Source organism: Tupaia chinensis, unplaced genomic scaffold (genome assembly GCF_000334495.1).
Source record: "Tupaia chinensis unplaced genomic scaffold, TupChi_1.0 Scaffold000270_1, whole genome shotgun sequence".
Taxonomy (NCBI): domain Eukaryota; kingdom Metazoa; phylum Chordata; class Mammalia; order Scandentia; family Tupaiidae; genus Tupaia; species Tupaia belangeri.
This window is the reverse complement of record NW_006159750.1, coordinates 4,390,453-4,414,285: the sequence shown is the minus strand read 5'-3', so window position 1 is coordinate 4,414,285 and position 23,833 is coordinate 4,390,453. Positions and strand designations below refer to the sequence as shown.

General features: G+C 40.4%; 1 pseudogene; it reads right to left on the bottom strand.

Moving 5' to 3' along the window:
* Nucleotides 1-5,840: 5,840 nt before the first annotated feature.
* Nucleotides 5,841-11,299, bottom strand: LOC102496958 (mitochondrial import receptor subunit TOM5 homolog pseudogene; annotated as a pseudogene).
* Nucleotides 11,300-23,833: the final 12,534 nt, after the last annotated feature.

Below are 23,833 nucleotides of genomic sequence, written 5' to 3'. Positions count from 1 at the left end.
CGATTGATGGAAGGCAGAGAAGAGAGTTTCAAGAAAGTGCTGCACAGCAATCCAGGAGGATTTGGACCGAAAAGAAGCTACTGAGCTGAAAATCTTGGGGCCAGCAAATGGTGTAATGATTACATCACTGGACTCCCATGTAGTTTATTACAGTTTGAGTCCCAGGCCCGGTGGCTTAAAACTCACGCTGGTCATGTGTGTGTCCATGCCCAAAACCCTGAGAAGAGAATGGAGGAGGAGGGAGTGCAGTATGGCCATCCCCTGGGGGGTGACTTCTGACTTCTTGCTTTTTGTCTCTCTGTCTCTCTGGCGAGCACTCACACCCTATAGGAAACATCTCTCAAAAAAACAAAAAAAATCTAGGCCATTGGTAATCTTGGCAAGAGAAGTGTCTACTAATACAGTAAGATTATGATAATCTAGGAAGTACATGGAAAAGGAAGTGGGTGACTAAAAATGATTTTTTTTCTAATTTTCATCAGTGAATGAAGAGAAAGGATAATAGCTAGAGGAGGAAGATTAAGTTTTTCAATGACATTTAGGAACTATCCAATATTTATCGAGTACTTATTATGTGCCAAGCGCCTTACTAGGGCCTATAGATCTGAGATGCAGTTCCTGACCTAGATACAAGAAGACCTTTGCAGTACAACGTAACATCGAGTGCTCTCCATAGCACTGGGGATGGTGAGCAGAGGCTGCTGTGGGAGGATTTAATAACATCTAACCAAGATCAGTAGGTTTGTGGAAGGCTTTCTGGGTGAGTGACTTTCAAGCTGAGGCTTGAACAGTAAAAATGGGGGGTGGAGAGCAGTTTGGAGGAAGAAGGTAATGCATGTGCAAAGGCTCAGAGGAAGAGAGATTGGTGCAGAGGGAACTGAAATTAGTTGTGTCTGGCTGCAACTTGGAGTTGAGTGTGGCAACAGGCATAATAGGGAGCAACTGAGGGTTTAAAGCAGAGAACAATGTATTTGGATTTATATTTTATAAAGGTCTCCAGCTCTAGTAAAGCTGGACGATTGGAGACAATCTGTTACTCTTTTGTAGACTCATGGTTTGATTATTAAACACCTGGTGTGACTCATGGTCAAGGCAGGAAAGCACATATTCAAAGTGTTTAAATGAGAAAAGTTTAATGAAAGGACTCTTTATAGAGCTGAGGGAAGGGTAAAGGACATACAGTCTTGTGGGATATTGAAAGTAGGAAGGGATAAATATCCTGATTTCTCTCACCTTCTACTTTCTGATCTCCTGCTTGGGTCTCAGGTGACACTAAACTAATCGAAGCTAGAGGGCAAAGAAGACTGGAAGATGTTTGTTCAGGACAGCTTCTGGAGGAACAAAGTAGGGCATAACAGAGTGGAGAATGGATAGAAGAGAACAGCAAGCCACCAGCATACCTGATTCAGTCACCAGCATACCTGATTCACCAGCATGCCTGGTTTATTGCAGTAACTGGAAACTGCTCTAGATATTTAAAAAAACAGAGAGTTCAGTCAGGCAGTGCAGTACTTCTGAAATCCTTGGTCATGTCCACTTGTATTCCCCACCACTCAGGAGGCAGATGTAGGAGGACTGTGAGTTTGTGGCTAGTCTGGGCAACATTTGGACACCATCTCTGAAGAAGCTGGATATGAGAACTCTTGTTCATGGTCCTAGCTGGGAGGCTGAGGCTGGAGGATCTTGACTTTGCAAGACCTTGTCTTAAAAAATAAACAAAAACATATCAATCACACACTCACACACACACACACACACACACACACAAAGTCATATCACCTGTGGTAAACATTGCCAGTGTTGACAAATATTTGGTCCTCCTTTACTACCTAGGCATATGGAAGTTTACATTACCCAATCCCCTTGCGGTTAGGTGAAGCTATATGACTAGCTCTAGCCAATAAAATGTGAAGAGAGGTTATGTGTGACTCCCAGAATGAGGCAATGAGAAGCCTTTGAGCAGTTCTCTAGACTTCCTTTTCCCTGTCACAACAGTCCTGGAGGAGACCAAGAGTGAAGCACCCTAGATGTCTGCATTGGCACATGGAGAGCAACTGCCCACACCTGTAGGAAACATTTTGTCAGCGAAAAAGAAACTTTTATTGTGTTAAGCCACTGATATTTTGGGGATTGCTTGACAGCATAAAGCAAGCTTATTCTGATAAAAATTCAATGTAGCTGGGACAGGAAGCTGATGATAGGACATTATTACTGCTGTTGCCACCACCACTGGCTCTTGAATCTATGATAGACCATACGGAGTCTGGATGCCACACATCTGTCATCACACCTTGCTTGCAAGCAGCTACAGCCATGGGAAGATGCCTCTGTTTCACTTGCACCTATTTTTTTTCCCCATATACATGCTATGGTTTGAATCATGGTTTGTCCTCCAAAGGGTCATGTTTTGAAATTTGGTCTTCAATGTAATGATGTTGGGAAGTGGTGAGACCTTTAAGGGGTGAGGCCTAGTGGGTTTTGTTTGAATCATAGGGACAGTGTCCTCATAAATGGATCGATGTTATGTCCCCTGACAGGGCGGTGAAAAAGGGTTCATTTCGGTAAGCGTGGGTTGTTATCAATGGCTGCCCATAGGTTACACTTTCTCTCTCTGTATATATCTCTTGTTCTTCCTGCTCCTGTTGGCCACACTGCGATATAGGATGAGAACCTGACCAGATGCTAGTCCCATGCTCTTAGACTTTCCAGAATCACCCAAGCGAAACTCTGTGCTTTATAAATCAGTCTCAGGTACTTATAAACCAGTCTCAGGTATTTCTGTTTAGCCACACAGAACAGACTAATACAGTATATCTATTTAGCAGACTTTATTTGCACCTAGAAACTGAAAGGCAAGGGAGTCTGAAAAGTGTAATTTTTAGTTTTCTAACTTCAAATAGGATGGTGGAATGGAGTTGAAGTAGCAATTCTAAGTATCTACTCCAATACCTACAATGCATGTGTCCTCAAGGGGTGATTTGCTGATTATCATCATGTCTTTTGTATCTAGCCTTGCATATGGCATTAGTGTTTTCTTGAAATGATCTGAATTTATGCATCAATCCTAAGTGTTTTCCTGAGAGTTAAACATCTTTAGGCATTGCAAAGACTACTGGTTGCCAGAAATTTTGATAGTTATTATACTTCTGTCTACCATGAGAGTGAAGTAGTAGAGGTCTTTAATAAGAAGGGGTGGGAGTGGACAGAAGGAAAAAAAAACCTAACCAAATAATCATGTAATTTAATATTGTGGGGGCCAGCAGGTGGTGTAGTGGTTAATGTTTGAATACCGGGCCTGGCGGTTTGACACTCACGCTGGGCGCGTTTACATGCATATTCAAAATCCCAAGAAGAGAATGGAGGAGAAGGTATTATGGGGTGGTCATCCCTCCTGAGGGAGTGATTTCTCACGTTCTCTCTCTTTGTGTCTCTCTGTCTCTCTGGCAAGTGCACATGCTCTATAGCAAAAATATCTCTCTCAAAGAAAACTGTGTGGCATTGGTTAAGGGGACAGCTGGATCCCATGTGGATGACTGTGCTGTTTGAGTCCCAGACCTGGTAGCTTGAGAAACATGTGGGTGTGCGTGAGTGCATGCCCAAAATCTTGAAAGGAGGGAGAAATGGAGGAGAAGAGGCATAACCATTCTCCATGGAGGCAAAAAATTTAAATATATATTTGGTTTAGCTGCAAGTAACAGAAACTTCAAAACAACCATATATAAATATGACAGGAGTTCACCTTTTCCTAAAGTCAATAGATAAATAGTTCAGAACTGGTGTGGGAACTCCATGATCATCAAGGACCCAAGTTCAATTGCTTCATAATCTTTAATATGCGGTTTTCACCAGATAGTTGAAGATGGCCGCTTGAGCCCCAGCCGTCATTTCTCAATTTCAGCCAGCGAGAAGATGAAAGGAAGATAGCAGTATTCTCCCTCTTAAGGACACTTCCTGGAAGACACCCATACCCACTGGCCAATGGAAGGTGTGAAGTAAGAGCACCAATTTCAGGCCTGGCCCCTAGAAGCTGCCCACAAATAATCCTTTGTCTCTCCTGGCGTCTATGGGTCAGATTTTGATAATAAGGAAAATTTTGGACGTTATATGTCAAAGATGACAGAGCCTTCATAACCCTGGGGCCCTCGGAGATGGTACAGGCAAAGGGTTATCCTGTCACTCTTCCCCGCCTTGGCCCTAACTAGGACCATTTACACTGAACTGTTTTGTAAGTAAGAAACAAACTTTTATTGTAACTTTTGATGTATTTTTGCCACAAGACTCACCATTGCCCCACTAATAAAATAGTTGTTGCAGAAGCAAGGTGCTATTATAAAAGTCTCAAATTAGTCAGGCAAGCAATAGAAGACAAGAAAACTGTTATTGGAAGCTGAAAATAGAAACTCATGGCAAGACCTTTGGTAAAAGACTTGCCTACAATCATTTAGAAAGGAAAGAAGGTGCCTCCAGAGCCCATACCTCTAGAAGAGGTCAGAGAACCGAACGTTAGTAGGTTATACTCATTGGCTGCATTTAGGGAGATATTAGAAACATGAGATGAACTCATGCAATAATTAGCAGTGTTGCAAGCATAAGTGAAAAGGAATATGGAGAGTACAGTCTCAAGGGGTTGGAGAAACTGACTGCTCCATTCTCCCAAGACTGAAAAAGCTTTTTAGCAATAAGGGCCCATTAAGACTCTGCAACGCAGCAAAGATTAGATTTAGGGTGTGGCTTTCACATTTAAGGCAGATGGCCTAGATGTAGCCACTTTAAACTGAGAGGAAGAGAGGCATAGGGGTGAGGAAGTAAACAACTGAGTGGGGGTCGATTGGGAATTATCTCTAGGAAACTTTTGTGTTATTGCCTTACGGAACTGACTGGAAACACATGGATCAGAAGTCTTTTCAGTTTTGAGGGAGGGTACGGATAAAGAAATCATTAGCCTGTGGTAAAGCTGTACTTTTCCCAAGGAAAGTACATCCTTCCCAACACCTACTTCAAATGTAGGCTTAGCATAAAAACGTCCAGAGGGACAGAGCCTTGACAGAAGGTAGTAAACAAGGGAATTCCTTGCAGAGTGGAAACAGGGCCTAGCTGAGGGACTTCCCTCATGGCCGGTTCGGGCTGTCACCATGCTTCCTGGTAGAATTTCATCTGCGTAGTGGGCATTATCTCCCTTCTCACCCTTTCCTGTCTAAAGGATAAGGGTCCTCACAACACTTCCCAGAAAATGCATACAATGAAGAAAATATGCATGAATTTAAAAAAATTGTGTACCACAATAAATTCCTACTTTAAATCCATTTTTACACAAACTTTTTGAAGTATCTTCATATAGTGAAAGTAAGTGGAGAAGGTTATCTCCTGTGTTTATAGGTGCAGTAAAGTTTCTCATCCTTGGCCCTATGAACATAGTGGATTGGACAGTTTTTTGTTGTTGTTGTTGTTGTTGTTGTTGTTGTTGTGAGACTCGTCATGCATATTGTGCAAAGTTTAGCAGTTTTCCTGGCCTCTATCCCCTAGTTGTAGCATCCCCCTCACTCTCAGCTGTATCCAAAGTATTTCTAGAAAAATTGCCTGATATACCCGGTGGGCAAAATCATGCAGAATTGCTGGCTGAGAATCACTGGGTCACAGGATGATGTGGTGGTATTATAGTTAAGCCCAATGGAGAATTCTGTGCATTATCTGGAGAGCTTCTCCTTTGAATTTTTTTTCAGACATAATTTTCTTATAATTAATACTTGCTAGAAAATGCATTATTTACAATTACACCAACATTCATGGAGGCCAAATATTACAGGCATTAGGGCACAATATGACCACAAGATGTCTTTCCATACTTCCCAAATAGGTTTGTATTTTAGCTATGAAGTTCAGTTACCAGACCCAAGCTTGTTCTTAACAAGTGAAATTTTTATGTCCATTCAATCAAAGAGTCTCTTACACCTCTCTGGGCCTATTCATGTGGAGACAGGAGTAGAAGTTGTAACCAGGTTCTTCATATCATATATCTGCATGGGATGCCCAATCTTCATATGCTGTCCAATTTCTTTAAAATAAAAGGAGTGACTCGCAGCAGGGCCACGTAGATGAGGAAATTCCGTATGGAGGAGATCACGTCTTCGCGCATCTTCCGTTTCATCTACTCCGGGTCCAGTTTCGGCGCGAGGCCCTCGATCCGGAACATTGCAGATCTGCCTCCCAGGCTCCCAGCTGCTGCTCTGCTGTCCTAGGCGGCGCTTCCCTCCTTTGAATTTTGATGCACAACTGTGAGGGATTTTAGATGATCTCCCTTGGTGAGGGGATGAGTATATTATTTGTTTGGGACGAAGGATGAAATGACTGTTTTGTGACCAAAAGGATGGACTATGGCATGGAGTACTAAGTCATCACTAAGTCTGTTTTCTCTTCTTCCTGAGCACACAGAGTTTGACTCTGTTTTCAGTTTCCCCGCAAGTAGGTATTGCTGCAAGACTAAGTTCCAGCCAATGGAAGCACTGTGGGAAACATCCAGGCCTGGTCTGTAAATTCCTCTTGTATGTGATCCTTTCACTCTTTCTTTGTGTGATGTTTGGATGTCGATGTCAAGGACGACCCCAGAGAAGGTGCTGAAGGTGGGGAGGCTTCTATCGGCCTGAGTCCTCTATTGCCAGCTTAGAGCAAAGCCCCTCACTCATTTTCCCAGCCCACTGACTAGGATATTGGTCTGTGAACTGAGTGAGAAATTAGCAGTTAATTTTCTGTGTGATTTTAAAAAATTGTTATTTTGTAAAACTGTGGTAAAATACATGTAACATCAAGTTTGCCCCTGTAGCAATTTCCTTCTTTCCTTCCTTCTTTCTTTCTCTCTTTTTTTTTTTGAGAGATTTTTGCTATAGGGTGTGTTTACTCCTAAGAGACAGAGAAAGACAGAAAAAGAGAAAGTGAGAAACCACCCCCTGGGGGTATGGCCATGCCACAATCCCTTTTCCTTTTGCGGTTTTGGGCACACATGCACATGTGCCCACCATGAGTTTCAAGCCCCCAAATCCAGGACTCAAACCACAGTCAATCAAGTGGGAGTCCAGTGCCTTAGCTACTATATCACCTGCTGGACCCACCATCTTAGCAATTTCTTTGTATAGTTAAGTGGCATTAAGAACCTTCACATAGTTGTGCAACCATCACCCCACCCTACTCCAGAATGCATTTTACCTTGCAAAACTGATATTCCATATCCCTAAATAATAACTCTTTGATTCCCCCAACCCCAGCCCTGGAAACCATTATTGTACTTTGTGACTCTATGGATTTTATTACTCTAGGTAACACTTGTGAATGGAATCACACTGTTTTTGTCCTTTTGTGATTGGCTTATTTTACTTAAACATTTAACTTTTCAAACCACTGAAATTTGAGATGTGTTGTTATGCTAGTTAGAATTATATACTGTGTACCTAGAAAACATAGATTCTTAAATAAATGTTTGCTGAGTGAGTGAACATTCAGCTATTGTTAATTTGAAAAATTAGTTTAGGACATTATGCTGTATCTCATTTTAATATTTATATTACTTTATAGCTATATAAAAGTTATGTCTAATTTTATGTATACTGTACATTTAGGAAATGTTAAAATTTAAATCAACATTAGGGGTCCATGACATCTTTTCTTCCTGTATCCCATTCATTTTGGGGAAATACTGCTATGCTGGATTGATTGAAAAAGCATATATTCTTTTTTTTTTTTTTTAATAGACCACAGTTTAGTTCATTTATTTTTTATTTTTTATTTTTTAACTTTTTTTTTTTTGAGAGGTTTTTGCCTTAGGGTGCGTGTGCTCGCCAGACAGACAGAGACAGAGAGACAGAAAGCGAGAAATCACCCCCCAGGGGGGATGGCCATGCTGCAATCCCTTCTCCTCCATTCTCCTCTCGGGATCTAGGGCACGTACGCACACGCGCCCGGCATGAGTTTTAAGCCACCGGGTCCGGGACGCGAACCACGGTCGACTACATGGGACTCTAGCGACATAGCCATTATGCTAACTGCTGGTCCCACTTCAGAAGTTCTTAAAAAACAAATAGTAGACTGTGTATGTTTCTATCAGGAACCACAGTGTTTATTCAGCAACTTCTTTCCAATAAGGATATAACTGCAGTGGATCAAGAAGTATTCTTTAGGCCCGGCTGTGGTGGCACATAGATAACATCATGGGTTGGGAGGATAGAAACCACATGGGAGGCCCAGGTTCCATTTCCAGCACAACCTGATCTCCTGGGCCAGAGTGACTATAATACTAGCTAATTGGGAAACTGAGGCAGGAGAACTGCAACCTGCAAGATCCTATAAAAAATTCCTTTTTCTGTCTGGATCGCCTTCCCTCTCTCTGTCTCTCTTTCTCTATCTCTTTCATAAAGGAAAACAAAGTATCCTTTAGCTGAGCAATTGCAATAGCCTTAAGTACCCTAGGCTTATACCACGTGGGAAGGAGATCCTTAAATTCTGATTTTATCCTTCCTTTCCTTGCATCCTTTATGGTCTAATGTTATGGTAGTTACAGGAATGATCACTTCCTCAATACTTTATTCTTGTCCTATCAGGCTTCAGTAGGCATATGCAACTGGATTTCTCTTTCCAGGAGACATTAAATACTAATTTCATACACAAACAGACTGTGGAAATTGTAGAAAATGAGACTCTTTGGGCTGTCCTGGCGGCCTTCTGGTTAAAGGAGGTGGATCCCATATGGCTAACTATGGTTTGAATCTTGACTCCCATGACTTGAAAAACACACTGGACATGTGTGGATGCCCTAAATCCTGACAGAATAGAGAAATGGAGAAGAGATTGCAGCATGACCATGCTCCATCGGGGACTGCTTTCTTCCTCTGTCTCTTTGTCTCTCTCTCTGGCAAGTGAATGCACCTTTTGGCAGAATAAAATAAAATAAGAGAAGGAGGTGACTTAAGAGCATTTTAGAAAATACGGATGGTCTCTAAAAAAGCTGAGGAATTTTTAAAAAAATTTTTACAGAGTGTGTTTACTCACTAGAGAGAGACAGAGTTGGAAAGTGAGAAAGCACCTATGAGAGATGGTCTTGTGTGTTTTTCAAGCCACTGGGTGTGGGAGTTGAACTATGCAGTCAGGATTGTGGAGTCCAGCTGCATTAACCACCACATGACCAGCTTGTTCAGAAATCTTTTAAGAATTCAAACTTTAAGTTACAAATCTGAAAAATTAGATTTAGACCTAAATTGTTTTTTTACAAATTAGTAATCCAAAGAGAACTGCTTCAAAAACAAAACAAAACAAAACAAAAACCACAAAGCAAAAATCGACCATTAAACCAGACCTGTGTCTTTGTATCTAATTAGTTGGCACAAATCCAGGATGTTATAATATTCTGTTAAGCTAGAAACTTGAAACGTATTTTTTAAATTAGCATTATTTTTTTCTTTTATACCAGAGGTACAGAACTTCCAAATACAATTTTTACCTTTTACAGTTTAAAAATAAAACATGTAAATCAATCCGTTAAAATATAAAAGAGCTTCTGTGATAATCATAAGACAAAGATCATGTTGCCCATAATACCATCAAAATTCTAAGTTAAGGGCTACATACGATGGGAATTTTGAAATGAATCAGAGCTATGACTTAATAGTAGCTATTGATTTAGGAGTTTCCAGTTTTAGTAGTTCTCAGTTCTGCTTCTGATGGCTTGATTCTGAGCAAGTAACAACTTCTCTGAGTTCATCCTGTTCTGAAACAGGATGCGGGAAATAGTCTAGACCAGTGTTATCCAACAGAACTTTCTACGACGAAAGCAACAGTCTCTACCCTGTCCATTGTGGTAGTCACTAGACATGTACAGTAAATGAACACTTGAAGTATGCATGGTGAGTCTAACACTGAATTTTAATTGTAATTTATTTAAATAATCATGTGTGGCTAATGGCTACCCACAGAGCACAGCAGAGACCTAGCCTCACTCCCACTCACTCATTCACTTAGCAAGCACTCGGGGGCCTACTGTTTGTCAGGCATCAGGCTAGGTAGGGAAGGTGAGCCATTATAATGTCTTTGTCCTCAAGGAGTTAACATGCAAAAACACTGCTAATACATGTGCTTCAGTAAGCACATGCAAAAAAATACCATGTACTCATTGTGAGAGCAATAATAGGATGAAGTTTCATCTCTAACATCCTCTTTGGCTCTAAAATGAGATGAATTAAAACCCAACAAATATTTTCCCACTATTTTCTGTCTAGCTTTTTTTCAGCTCTATTATTTTTTAAAGATATTTTTAAAATTTTACTTATTCACTCATTTATTTTAATTTGGCTAGAGAAAGACACAGAGAGACAGAAAGAGAGAGGGAAAGTGAGAAAGCAAGTCGCCAGGTGCGGGATTCAAACTGTGGTCAGCCATGTAGGAGTGTCCAGCGGCTTAACCACCACACCACCTGCTGGTCCCCATATTTTTTCAGATCACAGTATTATCACTCAGAGATAGTAGCTTACAAGTGCTATCAGCACTCTTAATTTAATTTGGTGAATGTTTCTCAATGTACCAAACACTTAAGCCCACATGAAAAAAATGAATTCAATGATATCTTAAAGGTGATCTCAAAAGTTCATAGCAAAACACAGACTTTTCACTCTGTTTTTCAGGAACTAAGGTTCACTTTGGCCATATTTAGAATTGGTGGTGTTTCAAATGTTACTTCAGCTGCTAAGAGTCAAAGCAGCAGCACTGTGTAGTATTAATAACAAAGTGGAAATGAAAGAATTAGGCATGTTTGCCCATTACAAACTATAGGCAAGCTTTGCAATATAATCTAATAGTTAAAATAAATAACGTTGAGGAGCTATTTCTTAGGGGAAAAAAATCCTTTTTATTGTTGCCTAGCTATCAACATTGATTCTTTTTCAATGACCTTTTCCCCCCCTGGTGTCTAGCTACAGTATTTTTCTGTGTATTAGGTCATGTCTTCTTTCACATGAAACTGATGTGATGTTGACTCTTATTTATTGGATACACAACATTGATTTTTCCAACTCTTATTTTTAACCAGTGTATAAATAATATTATGCCATCCAATTAGAGGCTGCAAGAATAAATAAGAGTTGGATCTCCTCATGGAGTTGATGGTAGGGAAAATAAGAAAAGAGACGAAAGCGGAGAAAGAGGCAAAGACATACCTATTTTCAGAGTACTTTAAAGGAGAAAGCAATTATGTCCAGATAAGACATTAGGAGAACGCTTTGTGGAGGATGTGGCATTGAGCTAGGACCTTGGACCTTGACGGAAGTCTAAGAGCTACAAAAGCAGAGAAGGAAGGAAAGGCTGTTTCCAAGACAACGGGAGAACATGGAAGTTAGGTAGGAGAAAGAAAATCTGAGTTAAAACAAAGGGAAAAAGTAGCTGTGAAAAACTAGAGGAAAATCAGTTAGAAACAGATTGTGGTCAGATCTTGGTTTTAAATGCTATGCCGGGAGTCTAGATTTTATTTGGAAGATCATGAGGCATTTGAGCAAGGAAATAAAAGTAAGAATTGTTTATTAGGAAAATTAATCTAGCAGGAGTATTTCAGATACACTGGAATAGGGAGGGTCTAAATGCTGAGACTAGAAAGAAGGCTAATTATTATAGCAGTGCAGGTGGTAGGCTGAGACTCTGAGTTAGGATGCCAGCAGGGAGATTAGAGAGGAGAATGTGAGAAGGTATTGTAAATCTAGAATCAATAAGACCTGGCAACATATTGCATATGATGATAGAATAAGGGGAAGAAGAATTTAAAAATGATGCCAATACTATAAATCTCTATGACAGACAGGATGATGGTACTTCAAGCAAATTTAGGGAACACAGAAAGAGAAACAGGTTTGGATTGATATAAATGTTTATAATATGCTCTTATAAAGAAGAATTGTAGGGACCAGCAGATGGCGTAACGGTTATGCTGCTGGACTCCCACATAGTTGACCGTGGTTCAAGTCCCAGACTCGGTAACTTCAAACTCACATTGGACTCATGTGCGAGCATGTCCAAACTCCCGAGAGGAGAATGGATGAGAGGGATTGTGGCGTGGCCATCCCCTTGGGGAAGTAATTTCTCGCTTTCTGTCTCTCTGTCTCTCTGGAGAGTGCATGTACCCTATAGCAACAATCTGTAAAAGAAAAATAAATTTAAAAAGAAAGAAGAAATGTGTTTACACTGCATTCTGGAAATATTATGTGTGTGTGAATGTGTATATGTATGTGCAAGCATATACACATTCACACACACATATTCAGTTGACGGTATCTGATGCCTGTGATGCCAATGTGCAGTGCAGTAGAGGACATCTTGACTTTTTGCACTATTGGCACTTTTTGTAATCAGAGTGTCCAGGTTACTTATATTCAGAGTTGTTTCCTTTAATACTTAAGTATATTTATGTTCTCAGACTGATGAGTTGGAGAAATGCCTCTTGTAACCTTAATCTGACCTTTTTGGTTAGCCAAGTGTCTGAGGTATATAGATTTTCTTACTGCATTCAAAATCTTTAGCCAAGGAGATTCTTAAAATATCACAAATGATCTTTATCTTTAACAACAGAAAGTGCCCATCCTTGATGGACTTGATTTAAGCTTTTAGTTTACATGCCCTTTGAACACTTGAGAGGTTTTTTTAGGTTAAATCTGGTGTGACTGATATATATAAAATAAATAGTCCACAACCATGCAATGAAATACAAGCTCTCAGTTGGAAAGTGTAATCTTTATTTTTCCAACCTTTATTTTTTATTACTTATTTAATTTTATTTATTTATTATTATTATTTTTAAAATTCGCTATAGGGAAGATACACTCACCAGAGAGAGATGAAAGGAGAGAAAGAGAAAGTGAGAAAGCAAGTCACCAGGCCTGGGACTTGATCTATGGTCGGCCACGTGAGAGTCCAGTGCCCCTACCACCATGGTATGTTCTGGTCCCTATTCAACCTTTCTAAAAAGGAATATTCTCATTTCAGTAGAATTGGTTAAGATAAAACATTTAAAAAGATTTTTACTGATTTTTTCTTTTAACCAAGGTGCTTTTTTTTTTTTTTTTTTTTTTTTTTAAAGAGGTTTTTGCTATAGGGCACGTGCATTCGCCAGAAAGACAGAAGAGACAGAGAGACAGAAAGCTAGAAATCACTTCCCAGGGGGAATGACCACGCCGCAATCCCTCCTCCTTCATTCTCCTCTTGGGATCTTGGGCATGCACACGCGCCCGGCGTGAGTTTAAGCCACCGGGTCCAGGACTCGAACCTTGGTCTACTACATGGGAGTTCAGCGACATAGCCATTACACTAATTGCTGGTTCCTACCAAGGTGCTTTTTAATAATAAATGGGTGGAGAGGGAAGATCTGTTATAAGAGTGAGTCAACCTATAACACGAAATGTCTTAAGCAGTACCTTACTCCTTGTCTATGGTTTTTCATTGTCAATCTGCAAAGAATGAGTGTAGGAATATAGTAGGCCTACTTACTACAATACTTACAGTGCCAATTAGTTAGCTTTACTAATTTTTATTTCTTCTTTGAATCTGAAGACCTATCTTTATGAAAACTCATTTTCATTTGTTTGTTTGAGAAAGAGGAGGGCCAAGGCTTACGGTATATTGAGACACCCAGTGTCATTTCCTCTCTTTGGCATGCTTCAAAATACTAACCAAGAAAAGATGGGAGGTAGCTGTGCTGGAACAGGAAGACTGCCACATGCTTGGCAAGTCAGTCTGGCCAGAGGGGATTGCAGTAGAATCTCATCCTCATGGTTTTAATACAAAGCAAAGAAAGAAAAAAATCATAACAATAATGTGCCTAATAAAAAACAAAAGGAACATTTTTTTCCAATGACATGTAGGAAAAGAAGCTGAGTTAAATGCATAAACAACTGATTTTAAAGCAAGATTTATCAAAATTATCTAGTATTTTGCTTCAATTTTGGCTTTATCTTTAGTGCATCATTCTTTTCTTTTTTTTTTTTTTTTTTTGGAGAGGTTTTTACTATAGGGTGTGTGCGCTCGCCAGAAAGACAGAGAGACAGAGAGACAGTGAGAAATCACCCCCCCCCCCAGGGGGGAAGGCCATGGCGCAATCCCTTCTGCCTCCATTCTCCTCTTGGGATCTTGGGGCATGCATACACATGCGCCCGGTGTGTGTTTAAGCCACCGGGTCTGGGACTTGAACTGTGATCAGCTACATGGGAGCCCAACGACATGGCCATTATGCCAACTGCTGGTCCCAGTGCATTATTAATTTCTTAACACATATGTTAGCTAGTGTAGCACCTTCATTTGTGGAACTCACCTTTTTTGTTGGGGGGTGGGAATTACACTGGCCTTGCGCTAGTGCGATAAGCCTGGGCTAGAGCAAGAATGATGTTGCTGCCTCTACGATGGGAGTTGTTAGTGAAAGAGGGATATAGATACCACCCAAAGAGGGTTGGGTGGTATAGGAGGGCGAGGGCAGTAGGAAAGGTGCCCTCTGTCTTTGCTGATTAGCTTGCTGATTGCATTTGGCTTGAAGAGTATAGAAGTTCTTTGATTTACACTAGATATATTCCTGAAAAGTTGTACGTAAACTTACTGGATTTCTTTTAGTTGTTACTAAAATTTGAAAGATAACATTATATTTTCAAAATTACTTTTATTTCTGAGTGATTTTTCTCTCTTTTAGTATTATTTATGTATTTTTATTATTATTCATACATTAAATCACTATACATCAGTTAGATTGTGAAGAAACTTGACCCAGCATGATATACACTTCAGTCCAGCCCAGTTGAGACTTTATAATTGGCAGAATTTTCTAAGGCCTTCCTTCTAAATTTTTCTGCAACTTCTTACTTCTCATACATTTAAGGCATGCTTTACAAATCCTAATACCTAAGTAATGGGTATGATTTAAAAATCCCTTTGTTGTATGAAAAATAGTCCTTCCTCTCCCTCCTCAAGTTAAACCCTGAAAATCTGGATTTCTGTAACAATAATAATAATATTGATAAACATTTATTGAGTATTTATTATGTACCAGATATTGTTCTAGTATAAGCTCTTCATGTATTCATTTATTTAGGCTAACCAATGAAATGCATATTATTCTTCCATTCTATAAATGAAGGAACTGAGACACAGGAAGATCAAACAACTCTCTCAAGGTTACCCAATCAATAAGTAGTGAATCTCTGTATATCAGGGTTTCCTAAATGAGGCTCATAACTGTAATTGAGTCAAACTTGGAAGGCTTTGTGCTCACTTGTTTAGAATTCATTAATTCATGGTTTTTTTTTTTTTCAACAAATATATTGGGTTTCCACTTATTGGCAGTCACTCTTCTATGTGCTGAAGAAATAGCAAAGGACAAGGCAAACAAAATTCCTGTACTCATGAAGCATCCATTCTTAAATGTGAGATAGGCTTTAAACAGACAAACAAATAAGTGCTATCAAGTAGTGATAACCACAATGTAGAAAAGCAAATAAAGTAAGGGTAATGGCCAAACGGGTTAGAGCAGTGGGAGGAGGCGAGGTGCTATTTTCAATAGGTTGGTCAAGAAAGGCTTCTCAATTATGTTTGAATTGAAGTGAGGGACAAAGCCATGAGTTGACCAGTAAAAGTGTTCCAAGCAAAGGAATGGCAAGTACAAAGAAAGGCCTTGAGTCTGGAATGAGCTTAGCACTTTCAATGATAAGGCTAGAGTAAGCCACGGGAAGAGCAGCAGCAAATGAAGTCAGAGAGGTATAGCCAGGATGCAGGAGGCCACGAAAAAGTATGGATTTTATACTGACTTTATGGGGACCTGTATAAGGTTATTTCTATTTTTGAGAGAGAGATTTTTGCTATAGGGCGCATATGTTTGCCAGATATATAGAGAGAAACAGAAAGTGAGAAATCACCCCCTGGAGGGGTGGGCAACACTGCAATCTCTTCTCCATTCTCCTCTCAGGATTTTGAGTATGCACGGACATGTGCCCAGTGTGAGGTCCGGGACTTGAAATGCAGTCAGTCATGTGGGAGTCCAGCAATGTAACCATTATGCCATCTGCTGGTCCCTGACGTACAAGGTTTTGAACAAGACAGTGATATTATTGGATTTGCATTTTTAGAAGACCACTTAGTCTGGGTGTTATGTGAAGAACTCTGTGTGGAGACCAGCTAGGAGGTTATTCTGGTGAGATGCTGCTGACTTAACACATCTGCTCAGGTACGGATGACTAGAGGAGGAGGAGATTTTTTTCAAGAGAGATGAGTTCTGTTGTGTACATATTAAATATTACATATTCAGACTCCTTTTGGATAGCTAAAAGTAGAGACTAAGTAGAGATGTTAGAAGTCAATCGAATAGAAAAACCTCGAACGGTACTGGGGCTTTTAGAGCTGAAGATAAAAATTTGGAAATCACAATGGATAGATGTTTTAAAGGCCTAGGACTAAATGTGATCATCTGGAAGTGAATGTAAACAGAAAGACCAGGACTCAATTAAGTATTCTTAATGGCTTGTGAATATTTTAAAAGTTTCCTTTTCTCATCACAAGTAATATCCAATGATGATCATTCTTTAGATTCATTAATTCATTAGAATTTAAAATGGTGGTGATCTATATGGCGGTCAGAAAAGTCATGACACATTTTTGTATAGAAAATATACATCATGGGGACCAGCAAATGGCGTAGTGATTACGTCAATGTTGGATGCCCAAACATGGCCTACCATAGTGATCTGGTGGCTTAAAACTCCTGCCAGGCGCATATGCATGCATGTGTGCCGAAGATCCTAGGAGAATGGAGGAGAAGGGATTCCAGGGTGGCCATCCCCTCTCCCGGCACCCGCCCCCCACCTCGTTATTTCTCACTTTCCCTCTTACTGTCTCTCTCTTTCCCCAGCAAGCGCACATGGCCCAAGGCAAAAATTCTCAACAATAAAAAATGTAGAAAGCCGAGTCCTAACAAATGAGAAGGTAGCTACTTGGTGGTATGGTGGTTAAGGCACCTGGATCTCACATGTGGTTTGAATCCCAGATCCAACAGCTTGAAAAATACTGTAGGTGTGCATGTGTGCATGCCTAAAATTCTGAAAGGAAGTAAATGGTATGGTAGTTACGAAGGAAGTAAAAGTAGAGAAAGAGGGTGGCATCGCCATCTCCAGTGGAGGAGTTGCATTCTCATTTTCCCTCTCTTTCTCTCTGTCTCTGTCTGGCAAGCATAAGCGACTTCTGGCAAATTTTAAAAAAATAGAGAAGAGGGACCAGCAGTTAGCATAATGGCTGTGTCACTGAACTCCCATGTAGCCTACCACAGTTCGAGTCCTAGACCCAGTGGCTTAAACTCACGCCGGGCACGTGTGCGTCCAAGATCCCGAGAGTAAAACGGATTGCGGTGTGACCATTCCCCCTGGGGGGTGATTTCTCACTTTCTATCTCTCTGTCTCTCTCTGTCTTTCTGGCGAGCACACGTGCCCTATTGCAAAAACCTCTCAAAAAAAAAAATTAATGAGAAGACAAAAAGTGGTGGGAAAAAGAAGATTCTAGGCATATATGAAGGCCTAAGGTAGGAAAAAGCTTAGAGAATCCAAGGATTTGCAAGGAAAAGTGTGGATGAGCCTAGCAAAAAGTGGCACGAGACAAAGCTGGACAAGTAGACCACATACTATGTAGTGCTCCATGGAGCACATTGAAGAGTTAGCTTTTAATCCTAAAACCAATGGGGTGGTGGTTAAAGGCGCTGGATTCCTACATGGTCAACTGTGGTTCGAGTCCTGGACCTGGTGGCTTGCTTTCTTGCTTTCCCTTTCTCTCTATCTGTCTCTGTCTGGTCAAATTAAAAACTAATAATAACACGTGGACTTAAATAAATAAATAAATAAATAAATAAATCTCTTAAAAATGCTAAAACCAATGGAAAGACATAATGTGATTAGCATTTGGAACAGGATGTTAAAAAAGAACTCTTGGTGGTCTAGTGGTTGAGGATGCTGGACTCCTACATGGAGGAGAACTGTTGTTTGAGTCCTGGACCTGGCAGCTTGCTTTCTCACTCTCTCTGTCTCTCTCACTCTGTCCCTCTCTGGTCAAATTAATTAAAATGAATAAATAAATAAATAAATAAAGTTAAATAAATTTTTTTTGCTATAGGGCGCGTACGCTTGCCAGAAAGAGAGAGACAGAGAGATAGAAAGCAAGAAATCACCCCCCAGGGGGATGGCCATGCTGCAGCCTCTTCTCCATTTTCCTCTCGGGATCTTGGGCACGCACGCACACACGCGCCCGGCGTGAGTTTAAGCTGCCGGGTCCAGGACTTGAAACGCGGTTGACCACGTGGGAGTCCAGCGACATAGCCATTAAGCTAACTGCTGGTCCCAAATAAAATAATTCTAAAAAAAAAAAAAGCGAACTTTTTTCTGACTCACTTTCAGCTAAGGGTTCAATTATCCGCATATCCCAAAGTGAGGAATCAGTTTACCAGTGGCAGAATTACAGAGGAGATGCTAGAAACCAATTCTGTGAATCCTTACTTCCCTACCTGTCTTGAGGCTGTGTAAGTGCTAAAACTGAAGTGGTTAAGGAACTAATAGAGATTTGGAAGATTCCCATGGAAGGAATCTTCAATGCATTGTGATCTCTCCTACCACTCCATGGAAGACTGGTGGGATAGCTGTATTTACCTCATCTCAGGATTACTGAGGAGCTTCAAGAGTCCACAGGGAGAATTAAACCTATATCCTCCAAATTCTATGGACACAGAGACACTCAGAAAATAGTTTACTGGCATCAGGTTAAGGAACTGCATTTGGAAAGTAACTAATCTTTTCATTGGAAGCTCAAAGGAATGAAATTCTATGTAGAAATATATACCTGGGGGGGGGCAGCAAATGGTTTAATAGTTACGTCACTAGATTCCCACATAGTGGATTGTGGTTTGAGTCCAGGACCTGGTGGCTTTAAACTCGCACTGGATGCATGTGCATGTGTGTGCCCAAAATCCCAAGAGGAGACTGGAGGAGAAAGGATTGTGATATGGCCATCCCCCTGGGGTGATTTCTTGCTTTCTGTTTCTGGCGAGCACACACACCCTATAGCAAAAATCTCTCTTAAGAAAAAAAAAAAAGAAATATATACCTTTAAAAGGAATCATACCTAATAGGACTCTGCCTAAACCCAAGAACCTTAGCGGAAAGAAGCTGGAGACGTGCCTTCAGATTCAGAAGCTGAAAGTGGATGTGTAAGTGTCCAGCTAAGGTTGATGCTTTGCTTGCTTCAATAAAGCTACAGTCTAGGATGTCACAGGGGAATATCTAAGGCGCTCATAAAACAATGCTCTGTGGGAGGCTGCCCACCAGCGAGTCCAAGAGGTCATTTTCATGAGTCTCTTACTATTGCCATCTTAGGCTCAGAGAGCAAACAATTACAAAGGCCACAATTGGCTCCCCTTCAAAAACCTCACCTTCAAAACCATATTCTGATTGGCCACTTCCCATAGCAAATCGGTGAGCTTAGAATCCCTCAGATTTGCATATCTGGCACCACATGATTGGTCCACAAAGCAACCAATCATAACCCACCTTTTACTATCCTTCATTCAACCAATCACGGCCCACCAACATGTATATAACCATGATCCCTGGACCATAATTGCCAGACGACCCTGAAGACCCTGAAGAGCTGTGACACTGCATCGTCTCTGGACGATCCTGAGCTGTGACACTGCGTCGTCTCTGGAGGACCCTGAGCTGTGACACCGCGTCATCTCCGGATGACCCTGAAGAGTTGTAACACTGTGTTCCATGCTGCCCACAATAAAGAGACGACCCTGAAGAGACACTGTGTCATCTCCGTGCTGTGACAGAGCACCATTCGTCCTGTCCCTCACTCCTTCCCTCAGGAAACCTGTTCGACTGTCCCGCGGGCTGGGACAATGCTCAGAGGGTCAACTCTAAATACTAGCATGGTCAGGGTATACAAGGCTAGATTACATCTGTGTTGTCAGGCAATTTTCCCGTCTCTTCATTTTCTGGTCTGTTTACCTCAGACTGGCCAAAGCTCAGCTGAGAGAATGAAGAGGAGAAATTTATACTCCACAAAGGCTGCTAGCTCAAGCAGGTTTGGGTGGGTGGTGGGGAAAAAGCATTAAATATAATAACATTCATAGTTGTTGTTGTTCTTTTTTTTTTAATCACCAGAGGGTATGTGTACTTACTAGAAAGAGACACACACACACACACACACACACACACACACACACACACAGAGAGAGAGAGAGAGAGAGAGAGAGAGAGAGAGAGAACACCCCTCAATGGAGTATTTACTTCCATTTCTCCATCCTCTTGGGATTTTGGGCAGGCATGCACATGTACCTGGGCTGTGTTCAAGTCTTTGGGTTGGAACTTGAACTCCAGTCTGCCATGTAGTATCTGGCTATAGTGCTGGTCCTGGTGTTTAGAGTTTTGACCAACATATTGGACTGTTTTTTTTTTTTTAATTATTAAAATGAGGGAGTACTCAAAAAGTCCAGGAACCTGCCCTGGGTACTAGGAAAGAACCTGTTTTGCAGAGCTGGTTTAACAGGCTGCTGGGAAGAAAAGAATAAAATTGCTTTCTGTTTTTTACTTTAAGAGAGTTTCTGGTGGGGCCAGCAGATGGCATAGTTGTTTAGGTGTTGGATTCCCACATGGCACACTGTAGTTCAAGTCCCGGACCTGGCGGCTTGAAAATCATGCTGGGTGCTCACGTGCGTGTGTGCCCAAAATCCCAAGAGAAGAATGGAGGAGAAGGGACTGCAGCATGGCCATTCCCCGCCCTGGGGATGTCTCTCATTGTCTCTCTCTCTCTCCAGGGAGTGCATGTGTCCCATAGCAAAACCTTAAAAAAAAAAGAGAGTTTCTAATTGTTTAAAAGTTACTTGTTTTGAACAATGACACCATTGTTTATTCTATGTGAAAATCAGATTTAAAAATGGCAGGCATATGCAGAGGCTTAGTAGGAGGAGATTACGGGCTTCTCCACTTCTTAACTTGTGACACTGGACAAGTCACTTAACTTGTCTGTGCATCAGTTTCTTCATCTTAAAGTGGAAATGTACTAGAATGCTTTATAGGGTTATTGAGAGGACTAAATGAATTATACATGTGAAGTACTTAGAGGAATACCTGACTCATCATAAGCATTATGAGTTGTTTGAAACTATTTTTATTTTAAAAATTATTATTGTGGGGCCTGCAGGTGGCAGGGTGGTTAAGGGTGCTGGACTCCCATATGGCCAACCACGGTGTGAGTGCCGGACCTGGCGGTTTGCTTTCTCACTTTCTCTCTCTCTCTCTCCCTCCCTGATCAAATTAAAATAAATAAATAAATAAAGATAAATAAAATAATTCTTTAAAAATTATTGTACTAGCTCAAATCTGAGAGAGTGATGACAAACTGTCTTTAGAGAGTGTGCCAGAGTTATAACGTATTTTACACTTACAGTGAAGAATACTTTGCAGGGAATGAATGGATGTGGAAAGTGAAGCAGAAGAAGAGGAAAAATATTGCTCTCAGGTTTCTGGCTTAGGCATCTGCATGGAATTGAGATTATTGAAACTGAAGGGAACAGGAATTGTATATATGCTCAATAAAGATTCCTGGTTACTGATACTTTAAAGTTTTTGCATTTTTGACCCACCTGCAGTGCTCCGCAATGCTGGAAGCTGTGTGGAAGACCAGGCAGAGGTTTGGATCCCTGGTCAATCTGAGTGTACCAGGTACTCTGAGATCACAGTGTGATGAGACCTTGTCAAGGGTGCTCCTTTCTCCTGAAAAAAAAAAAAAAAAAAAAAACTTAGCAAAAAAGTCTTTGTATTTTAATAGCATTGAGAGATTTGAGCATCACAGGAATACTTTCCCTGAAATTTAAAGTGCTCTAAAACAAAGTGAGCTTTCTGACTCTTTGTCCTACTATTTTAGAGAATTGGGGGGTTGTGGTAGTGGTAGTAATAGTTTTAGTAAAATAGTAATCGTAATAGTTTTTCTATTCAGGACCAGGAATGAGTTTTACAGGTCAATCAATTCTTGTTTACCAAGTGTTGTCAGATAAAAGTGGTATAACATTAACAGTTCTAAAACTAATGTAGTCATCTTTGATAGATGCTCTCCAAAATGTAACTGCCATATGTCCAGTAAACTGAATAAACTGCAAAATAAATTTACCCAGACGGGAGGGACTGCAATTTAGGCTTCAGGTCTTTTTTCAAAAACATACATAAATAAGTGCACAGATACAATTTTTGGTACTTAAGGTCTCAAATGCCTTGAATGGCTTGTCACCATACCTTTACTGTAGTAAGTTGATCTTTGTCACCAGGATAACAGTCTGATTTCCACCCTAAAGACATATTCTGAAGATACAGCTTTGCTAATCTCTAGGTTTTTCCCCCCACCTATCCTCCTGGGACAGAATCAGCATTGAAAATCAGAATTTCTCTTTTGCCTGTGGTCTTGCCAAAAGTTATCTTTAACACACACATGCACATACACGTGCACACATACACATGCACACACACACACACACACACACACATACCGGCCATTGGCTTGCTAGGCTTTAGAAGAACACTGGTATCAGATGCTAAGGTAACCACGAATAAGTGACTGAGCTTGTCAGAATCTTACACAAGTACACAAGTGCCAGGCATGTTTTCAGGCTGACCCTGAGATCTGAACCCATGGTTAGCCATGTGGCTTCCAGCCCTGTAATTCAGTTTGCTGGTGACTATACCCCCAGGCTAGGCCAGCCCTTGAGTTTTATAGAAACTAAAAGTGACTCAAAGAACTCTTTGTTGCTTGGCACATCCCATCATCACCAGAACTTTCCTCCCAGTTCTCTTTCTTGACAGCACTCCACAGAGAGAAGTTGGGGCCTCCAGGGCGCTGAGAGTGCAAAGACCTCAGCACACTCTCCCTGCAAGGACGCTGTTCACTGGGGCTGGGGCCTCATCTTGCTTAATGATTATAGTGTTCCTGATGTAGCAAACATTCTTTTAGGTAAAAGTAATAATCTCTTGTTTTGTGACAGATGTTTGCTTTGGCATATTACTCATTTGCTTTTGGCATACTCATAAAGAGGCAGAGCCAGCCCACATGATTCAGAAGGGAAAAAAATAAGATCAAATGCTAAAATACTAGACTAAGTCCCTTGCAGCTGGATAGGAAAGGAGGCCTTGGCTTTTAAATAGGGACTATTTTAGATGATGGAGGACATTCTGAAATCCATATGAGTAAATATCAGGAAGCTAAGTTTAAAACTGCTTAATGCTAATGTCATGTTATTTCATCTCATTTTATTTATTCTCCTGTAGTGATCAACTGGTAACAAATTCTTTGAAGATTTCCAAGGCCAACATCATTTTAGTCATAATGGCATGATACTTTGGGGAACCTATTACATTTTAGTTTATGTGTTAGAGTGAACAAATAGCTGTTTATTTTTTTCTTTTAAATTTAGTTTTTTTTAAAGTCATACAGGACATGGTAAAACAAAACAGTACTGAAGAGTTTATACTGAAAAACCACAGCTTTCGGCCTCACTTCCCAGTCTCATTTTCCAGAGTCAACCCCACTCCTTTTTTTTTGGTTAAAAATTTAAAAAAATTTAATTACTGATTTTTACCCTTTTGTTTCTTTAAACTGTCTCCTGAGAAGTTAGAGATCCAAGTAATCTGGTTTGTATCCTTCAAGACTTTGTTTCTATGTGTACAATAAATGTGTGTGTGTTTGTGTATATATATATATGTATATATATATATATATATATATACATATATATATATAATATACATATAAATAA